This window comes from Pelobates fuscus, chromosome 5 (genome assembly GCF_036172605.1).
Source record: "Pelobates fuscus isolate aPelFus1 chromosome 5, aPelFus1.pri, whole genome shotgun sequence".
NCBI lineage: Eukaryota > Metazoa > Chordata > Amphibia > Anura > Pelobatidae > Pelobates > Pelobates fuscus.
The window spans coordinates 297,990,422-298,000,861 of NC_086321.1; positions in this window are offsets into that span (position 1 = coordinate 297,990,422).

The following is a 10,440-nucleotide window of genomic DNA, read 5'->3' on the forward strand; positions in this document are numbered from 1 at the left end:
GTCACCATCAGGGGACTTTCCAAATTCGCCAAGACCCCCGACAGTGACATCACCGGTGAGATTACTTACCTGAACCTCTTCCTAGCAAGTGCTGCCATCTTTATTGCTCTGCTCCTCTTTAATAAGCCAGGAACCAATGTCACTGCTGTACTCTCTCATATCAGCCAAAGCACATTGAGGTCTATGGTGGATGCTGCAAGATTGTGGAATCCTCCATAGACACAACCAATTCGCTGCATTGACTGGGATTAACTCTTAGATTTCATCCTGAGCCTAAGAAAGTCAGGCGAAGGAGAAATACAGAGACAAGGTAGTCCCTACTTTTGCTCTGTATATCTCTTGACTGGGTTAGAATTTCAGTGAATTTCCAGCACAGTCAAAACTAGTATTTCATAAAGATTATATCTCTATGAAATATTTCTTTTTCAGGGGAAGGGAGGGGGGTGACAGTGCTGCTTTAAAGCGAAAATAAATGTTATTCTGTTGCAAACTAAATATGGAGTAACGGATATAGAAACCAATAGAATGTTTCACAACATATATATCACTTTTCCTCTGAGTAGCATCTGTTTTGGCTTGACAAATTTCACAGTAAATAGCCTAGGCAAAAAAAAAGTAAGGAAAAAAACAAACAAACAAATAAATGTTAAATGACTACATGTAAACTGTTTTAAATCCATTTAACAAAATGGTAATTTATTCTGCAGTAAACCATATAACATATGACTTTAACAGATATATTGTGCACATTATCCATTACAATTAATTCAGGTTGGACAGTACTATTTGGATACTAACTTGGATAGAGGTCCCAAAGTTGCTAATTCAGCATTGACAATAGAATTGGATTTAAACGCAGAGTTTGACTTCTGTGCTTGTTTTTCAGAGAGACTAGAAATGCAGTGGAAAAGTTGGCTTGAACTATTCTGCTCACATTTCTTTGGGAAACCAAAGAATAATAATTAGAAAAGCTGATTTTGACTGTTCCTACGGTTTCCCTGGGAGACCGTCAAAAATAGCTGGAAAGGATAGTTTTGGTAATTCTGCTCACCTCTGTAAAGTAGACTGATGGAAAATAGATGGAAAATCTGGTTTTAGCTAAGAGGTTCTGACATATTTGGAAAAATGGTTATTAGATATTATGCGCCATAACTATTCACTAAAGTTCATCAGTTAAAGTGAATTCAAAGTGATTTATATGCCAAAATACTTCAGCTGAAAAAATGCTAACTAGACTTTTTCCTTTACCAGTTTAGCAAAAATGCCAATTATACTTATTTCTCATTAGAGCCCTCATATGCATGCTGTCCCTTATGTGTTTTTCATTCCGTATGTGCCTCATGTGTCTTTCTAATCGACCCATGGCTGTCATGTGTCTCTCCAATTCTTCCACCACTGTCATCTGTCTTTCAATTTCTCTGTCCATCATATGTCGCTCAATAACCTAACGTCCTTTATGTTTTTACACAATCCCATTGTGTCCCTCACGTGTCTCTATAAAACCACTGTGTCCCTCATGTGTCTCTAAGATCTCATCCTTCGTATGTCCCTGGTTTCTACCGGGCCTTATGACCAGGGCAAAGAAAAGCCTTTCCCTCTGCTCTGTCTTAAGAGCTTATGTGCTCCCTTAATATGCCACTGATAACATCAGCATATTGATTAGCCATAAAATTTGTCCTGGAGTCACTCAAACCTGTTGTCATATGAGACGGCTTCATGCAATAAATATACCTCTTTTTTTACAGATGAACCTTCAGAAATTGGTAGCTACTCTCAGCCAGGGCCGGATTAACATAGTGGCTGATCGAGCTGCAGCTCCAGGCCCATGAAGTAGGCCCAAGAAAAAAAAATGCAACTTTTTTTTTTTTTACACACACTACTCTTAGATTTGCCACCTGACTGGTATTTTACCGGCACAGCCGGTATTTGAGGCTGCCTGGCTGGTGCCGGTATTGCAGTTATACCGGCAATACAAATGCAGATATTTTTCTCAGTATAAACGGAGATTACTCTGCAATACAAGCACCAGCCATTAGGGGTCACTGTGTGTGGAGAGATGCAGGGATAGGAAGTTACAACATATACTTCTCTGACTCTCTCTACAGATCACTGATCCACGGGGGAGCAGCTACACAACACAGAGAGTCCAGACAGCAGAGACAGCCTACAGTTCAGGTAAGTGAAGGATGGGGGGAAAGCCAGCAGGAAGACATGGGGACACTGAGATGCTAGGGGACACTGGGAGACCTGGAGACACTGAGACACTTGGGGATGCTGTGAGACATAGGGACATTGGGAGACACATTGGAACAACAAGACACTAGGGACACAGTGTCTCCATGTCTCCCAGTATCCCCATGTCTCCCAGCCAGTGTCCCTAGTGTCCCCATGTCTCCCAGTGTCCCCTAGTCTCCCAGTGTCTGTGTTTCCATGTCTCTCAGTGTCCCTAGTGTCTTAGTGTCCCCAAATATTTCAGTGTCCCCATGTTTCCCAGTGTCTGTGTCCCCATGTCTCTGTGTCCCTAGTGTCTGTGTCCCCATTTCTCCCAGTGTCCCCAAATGTCTCAGTGTTCCCATGTCTGTATCCACAAGTGCCCCCATGTCCCCGGGTCTCTCAGTGTCCCCATGTCTCTCAGTGTCCCCTAGTATCCTAGTGACAAGGGACACACTGAGACATGGGGACACTGGGAGAAATGGGGACACTGAGACACTGGGAGACTAGGGGACTGGGTGACATGGGGACACTGACACTGTGATACATAGGGACACTGATGCCAGGCTGGCCTTCCAAATCCTTGTACAGACATGCCTCCTTTTTTGGGCATGTTCGCCCCTTTTGACAGTTCTGGTCACATGATTCGCGTCATTGGCCCACCCTTTTACCCCGCCCATTGGCTTCATGCTTCACTGGACACTGCTGTTAGGGGGTATGGATTTACTTGAAAGATGAAAGCATAAATTAGAGAGCGAATAGCATAGAGTATGTGTTTTCTTATGGCTGCATCCTTTGAGTTTCCCTCCAACACCATCTCCATCAGATACATGACCCTTGAGAGTTATGACTGTTTTAGTGTTTTTGGTCAATAAGATTCTGTAACTAGGCCCCTCATAATTGTCAGCACCAGGGCCACTGGGCTCTTAATCTGGCTCTGTCTGTATTATCAGCTGAACCTGCCACCAGTGGCACAAGTAACTCGCCCACTGTCAATGTTTTCCATCACCACCACCACTAATACTACTAATACTACCACCACCACCACAAATACCACTGCCATCAACATTTACATTAGCATTGATCAACCAGGGACTAGTGTACAGGCTAGTGTTAAGATAGTTTCCACTGCCACTAGTTGCAAGTAGAAATTGCAAGCTTATTTCATGCTTCTTTGCATGCCTCTACACCATGGGTAGTCAACCTGGTCCCTACCGCACACTAGTTGGTTGTTTGGGATTTCAGGTGGGCAGTGGTGGGTTCTGCAGAAAACCCCCGGTGGGCCTTAATGGCCATGGACCGAGGCCGGCAGAGGGAGGGAAGGGCCTAGGAGACAATGTGTTCCTACCGCAAATAGGCTGGTCGGAGCGTTGCCCCTCATTACCATAGCAACGCTCCAGTACAGTGCTGTGCTCGCAGGAGGACAGGAGAGTCAGCCTGCAGCTCCTCCGGCTTCCAGCATTATGTCCCCCCTCCCTGGTAAAGGATAAGAAGAAGGTAGGGGGAGACATTAAGATAGATTTTCACATCTCACCCACCTACACACAAACACACACTACACCCCTCTCACACACACACACACACAGACTGCCCCCTCACACACTACACCCCTGACACACATACCGCCCCCTGACACACACTGCAACCCTCTCACACTGCACCCCTCACTCACACTGCACCTCTCATACACACACACTACCCCACACTGCACCATCACACACACTTCCCCGGTCACACACACTCCACCCCTCACACTCTGCTCTCTTGACACATACACACAGCACCTCTCACACACACATCACTTCTAACACACACACTGCACCCCTCTTGCGCATTGCACCCCTACCACACACACACAGTTCACTCCTCACACAAACTTCCCCCTTACACACACACGGCACCTTCAACACAAACACACCACCCCCTCATACACACAGTACCCTTCACACACACACACTAACTGCACCCCTCGCACACTGCATCCTCACACACACTGCCCCATCAAACAAACACTGCCACCCTTAAACACACAGCACCCTTTACACACACATACAGCATCCTTCACACATACACACACACAAGGCACCCTTCATGCACACAGCACCATCCACACACACACACACACACACACACACTGCACCCCTTACACACACACTGCACCCCTTACACACACACGGCACCCTTTACACACACAGCACCCTTCACACACATAGCACCACACACACACACAGCACCCTTCACACACACACAGCCCCCTCCACACACACAGCAACCCTCACATACACACTGCACCCATTACACACTGCACCCTTCACACATACAGCACCCATCACACACACAGCACCCTTCACACACACAGCACCCTTCACACACACAGCACCCTTCACACACACACACTGCCCCCTTACATACACTGCACCTCTCACACACACACTACAACTTCACTCACACACAAAGCACTCTTCACATACACACAGCATGACTTACCCACACACTGCACCCTTCACATACATACAGAACCCTTCACACACACACACACACAATACCCTTCACACACATACAGCACCCCTCACACATAAAAAAGAAAAATCGCACTTGCACTATAAAATCAGTTACTATATTACTGGTGGGCGGTAAGAAAATTTTACCATCAACAAAGATACAAAAGTGAGCAGTAGGTTTTAAAGAGTCGTCTACCCCTGGTCTACATAGTGTACTGCATAAGTGAACCCTGCCTACAATGAGCGTAGTAGGTCATTTTTTAACACTCTTTGTAGAAAAAAAATATTTGGTGGTGGTGCTGGTGCACCACTCGCTTTCTACTAGCTTTGCACTACTGTTTAATGTATTTCTGACCATGACCAAAAAAGTTTTAACTATAAAGGAAATGTGCAAAAAGGCACATTTCATTAAAAACATTAAAAAGATATTACAAGAAAAATCATAAAATATAAATCAGTTGCTCAAATAAATATATTCCTTTACCACATAAGTATTTAATAAGACTTCTTACTTAAAAAGGTAGAGAGCTTAAATTGTAAAACCCTCCCATACATGTGAGTTAGATGCTACAATTAATGTTTTTGAATAAGCTTTTTAAATTGTGCTTTCAAAATATTAAAATATAAAAAAATATATACATTATGTATAAAAACACACACCATTATATAAAAAATAGCAAAATATAAGAATATTTTTCACAATATTATATAATTAGAAAAGTTTATCCAAAAATATTAAATTGAGTCCTAAAAGTTTTGTTTGAAAATTATGTTAAAGGTAAAGCATAATATATTTATTTCTTTGGGAGCTATCTGTTAAAGCTGAGTAAAAGGAGGGAAGGAGAGACAAATGAGTGGGGAGTCAACCATAATACTGCTATTTAAAGGGGCATGCATCACTAGGGATAGAACACTGGTTGGTTATTATTATTATTATTATTATCAGTTATATCAGTGTCCCACTTGGAGTGGATGCGGACAGCATAAGAAACAAGATGCAGATTGACATGAAAAGGGACCATTTTATGTTATTATTATTATTATGTTATTATTTATATTGCGCCATCAAATTCCAAAGCACTTTACAGTGGGTGGGTGAACAGACATGTAGTTGTAACCAGACAAGTTGGACACACAGGAACAGAGGGGTTGAGGGCCCTGCTCAACGAGCTTACATGCTAGAGGGAGTGGGGTAAAGTGACACAAAAGGTAAGGATAGTATTAGACTAATGACAATTATGTGACTATTCTGACTTGTCACCAGTCACTAAAGGGTTAAAGAGATGGGATTCTCAGTGGACAAATCAGAACCTGATATTTTATTGTGTAAGGAATATAAAGAACATAACGAACATATTATGTTCTTTTTTTTTTTTTTAAATATGTTTATTGGTATCATGTCTTGAGTTCTCATATCGGACAGATTTTCATGAAAGCAAACAGTCGCCTGCGCAGAGGCTAAAGTATCGGTTTAAAAGGGTTAATGCAGAATATCACCTGCGCAGAGCAGTACATATAAACATATATAAACTTTGCAGAAATGCATTTGTACATATTTCAGCACAGACTGCGCATAATGAACAGATGTACCATGTTACGCTAGCTGCCCGTGAGCGTTAAGCTTCATGGTTATGTATCTTATAATCGCGCTTTGTGGGCTTAAACACATATATGCCTTAATAAAAATGTAAAGAAAACTAATAGTGCAAAAAACTGTATATGGTATATAAGCTCATATATCCGCTTAAACATGTGGTACAGTAATCATATATGGCAGAAGTATCACATCAGTCAACTGTCTTAATGCAGTAATAATTATGTAATCTGGGCGTTTAAGAAAATCCTTTGGTTAGCTGTTGTGGCCGCAGTAATAGTGAGCTTGACCGTTCCATCCAAACTTTGTGTGCAGGTGTGTGCAGGTGGAAGTGTTGCAAAGTCTGGCTGGCTGTGTGGGAACATTGCCTAGTCATGTGACGTGTCCGGGTCACCCACACAGGTCAGGACGCAACCAGCGCCCCTCCATCTCTCCGGGTGCCCGGTCCCGGCCGGCCCCCCAGACTGGCCCAGGCCTCCCCCCGTACGCACCGTGGCCCGGTGGGCACTCGGGGGCATCCTGAACGTTTGCGGCCCCTCCACCCAAAGAGTCCACATGCCCAGAGTCCCCTGCACCTCCCCCCTACCTCCAGTACCCCGGCAGGTTCAAGGTCTGCTCTGTGTGCCTCTCCCATCGCCGGCCACTGCTTCTGGGCCAGAGCTGCACGGCCCCGCGGCCACCGGTCCACCGGAGGCGCGTACCCCCAGCCCTGTCGGGCTAACACCGGTGGGGACAAGTTCCTCCGGGTGCCCACCTCATCCGGAGGTTGAGCAGCCTTGGCGTTGGCTCCCAGGCCATCCGGACAGACCGTCCGCAGCCCCGACCACCGCGGGTCAAAGAGTGGGCGCAGGGCGTCCCCCCCAAGCATGGGCTAGCCGTTCCCTGCGTCTGTCTGTCGGCGGGTCCCACATAAACAGCCTCTGCCATTGCTGGGAAGCATCGCAGGCTCTGGTAGGGAGCTCCCTCCTCTGTGTCTGCGGTCCCCATGTGGCCGGGATTACCCCCGCCGGCCGAGGGGGGGGGACGGGGCCGTGCCCCGAGCCGGCATTTCCCTCCAGAGCAGCAGATGTTTCAGGCATGTGTGTCTGGCAGAGTATACATCCGTTTTAGGATCTCACTTGTGCAATTGATTATGGAGGCTGGTAGGCCGAGTTTGTCGGACTTAGCGTTCCCTGTGCTTTGTTAAGGTCATATTTGGTATTGGACCGGAGCTGAGATGATTCTCCGTTTAGTCGTGCACTGATATTTGAGGCAGTGCATATGTGGGTTTAGTGCCGTTTATTGCGGCACGGGCCCGGAGTTCTGATGGCCCGCTTCCATGCGGCTCGGCGGCCCGGCCCCGCCCCTGAACATATTATATTCTGTGTTCCAACCATACTACATTATCTCCTTTATTTGGCCGTGAATGGTTTGGCCTTTTGAACTACGAAGAAAACTTGCAAGGATTTTTCACAAAAGTGGGAAAAATGTGTGACAGAAAAATTCTCCAAGTCAACTATCCTTTCAATTCTGCTATTTGGGCTAACATTTCAAAAAACACATGGAATTCCTGTCAATTCTCACTCTAGTGCCTAACCCTACACGTGAAATCCCGGCAGCATCAGTGAGGTTTCATTTTTAAAAAGTTTAAGTAAGTTTAAGTATTTAAAAATTCCAACTTTTTGCTCTCTGACAGCACTAGCAAACACATGTTTAAAAGATTAAACTTGATCAACCTTTTTTCAACTATAATAATATGTAACTATGTAAATGCACATATTTGACGTGAGGAGTCCAGGAGGCAGGAATCAGCCAAGGCAAAGTACCAAAGGGAAAACCAAATTAGTAGTTGAGGAAAGCCAGGGGTTAGTTCAGTCGGCACAGGTTCAGAGACAATAAACAGGCATGGGTCAGATACCAGATAAATCAGATAAGGCAGGACACACTGAAGTAGACACCACAGTAAGCACAGTAGAACTGGGCAATGAGGTAGAGGTAGACTGAGGTTATATAGGGGACAGGTATCCATCTCTCAAATTCTATTGGTCCGTCAAACAACTTCAACTGTACTGTTCCTTTAAGAGGCCGTATATCGAGATGTATTTGATAAAAGGGGAGTAGAATCCCTACACCCCACAGAAAATATGACTGTCCTATTGATTTATTGCCAGGAGCTCTATTCCTTTTGGTAGAATCTACCCTCAATCTGAAAAAGAACTACTAATCCTTAAGGCGTCTATACAAAAAAATCTGAAAAAAGGATTCATCAGGCCCTCCACTTCCCCCGCGGGAGCCAGGATTTTCTTTGTTGGGAAAAAGGATGGAAGCGTATGACCTTGTGTAGACTATATGGGTTTCAATCACATCACCATAAAAAATAAGTACCCCTTACCACTTATTCCAGAGCGTATTGAACGTCTTCAAACAGCACGAATATACACCAAACTGGACTTAAGTGGTGCTTATAATTTGCTCTGCCTCCGTAAAGAAGATGAGTGGAAAACAGCATTTCTTTCACGCTATGGTCACTACGAATACCTGGTCCTGCTACACGTAGACGCGGTGCTGAGGCTCTCCACAATACGGGAGTTCCCATTTGAACCCACGTGTGATTCTCTCTCACTAGGAGTGCGCGCACCTGAACACCGGCCTCTTAAAGGAACAGTACAGCTGAAGTTGTTTAACGGACTAATCACCTTCTAACCAAAAGAATGTGAGAGGTGGATACCTCTCCCCTATATAACCTCAGTCTACCTCTCCCCTATATAACCTCAGTCTACTTCTCCCTCATTGCTCAATTCTACTGTGCTAACTGTGGTGCTGAATGTTAGTTCGGTTGAGCAAAATTTTATTCAGTACCAAAAACCTGTTTCAGAAGCCAAATCAGATGAACCAGAAGGGTGTGAAAATGGGCCAATCAGTGTACTGTAAAATACATACATTATATATATTTATATGTTATATATTTATGAAATATATAAATGTAGACTTTGTTAACTGATTATCCTTTTTTCCTCTATTGCTCACTGCTCACCACCACTACCACTTCTCACTCTTCTGTGAATAAAAAGTGCATTCAGTAATTGCCCCGAACTTTTAATCATCTTTTTTTCCTATCAGTCATCATGACCATGCTCTGACATTGCGCTTTTCAGTTAGTTCAAGTCTACAAGTGGTATTATTCAGTCGGCAGTTTGATTTGGCAAAATTGTAACCTTTAAAGGAGAAAGAAAGAGGAATTGTACCAAGCTTTAGTGTGGACTGAATAACACACTTTATCAAAAGGACTGCATTATTGTGTATTTGTTGATGGTATAGTCTTGTTATGTGTCTACCCTGACTCTGTTTTAAATATCCTAGCAGTACAATCATGCATTATTTAGTCCTTTCTGTTGTTTCAATTTTTTTTTGTTTATTTGTTTTTTGTTGTTTTTTGTTTTTGTTTTAATTCCCCTGTCCAGTCATATTCCTTTCAACGCTCTTATAAATGTGCCTTTGAAATAAAATGTACCCCATTTCTTGTTTTTTGTGCCCTTTTGTGCCACTGGAAGCTGCCAGATTCTTACCTGTGCCAATTCAATTTTGTGTTTTCCCATCTCTGAAACAGAGTTTGCTTCTGGTGGCAATGCATACTGTAGTGGTTATCGTGCATGGGGAATTCCTTTAAACTATTATTTTCTGGTTAGTTGCTATTGATCAGCATTCCCAACATTGAGAGATATACAGATTGGGATGGTTGGGTGGGCCAGAGAGAGGGCATCAGCAGTGATGCAACTTGCATCACTGCTGATGTCTACAATGGGTGGGCCTTGCTCTAAAAAATGGTGTGAAGGGTCCTATCTGGCTGGCTAAAGGTTTTTTTTGTATGGTCCACATGCCAAAACACAGCACAAGTGCATCTAATGATGCGCTTGTGAAGTGCTTCCCTAGGATGGCGGGGTAGGACCCCAAAACGAGGACTGTCTCACTGAAATTGGAACTGTTCTGGGGCCCTGTTCTGGGGAACTCTGGTGATTCATGTGTTAAATCTCTGGGGGTTTAACCCCTTAAGGACCAAACTTCTGGAATAAAAGGGAATCATGACATGTCACACATGTCATGTGTCCTTAAGGGGTTAAAGACCGGAGATGTTTGGTTGCAAGTTATATATTTTTA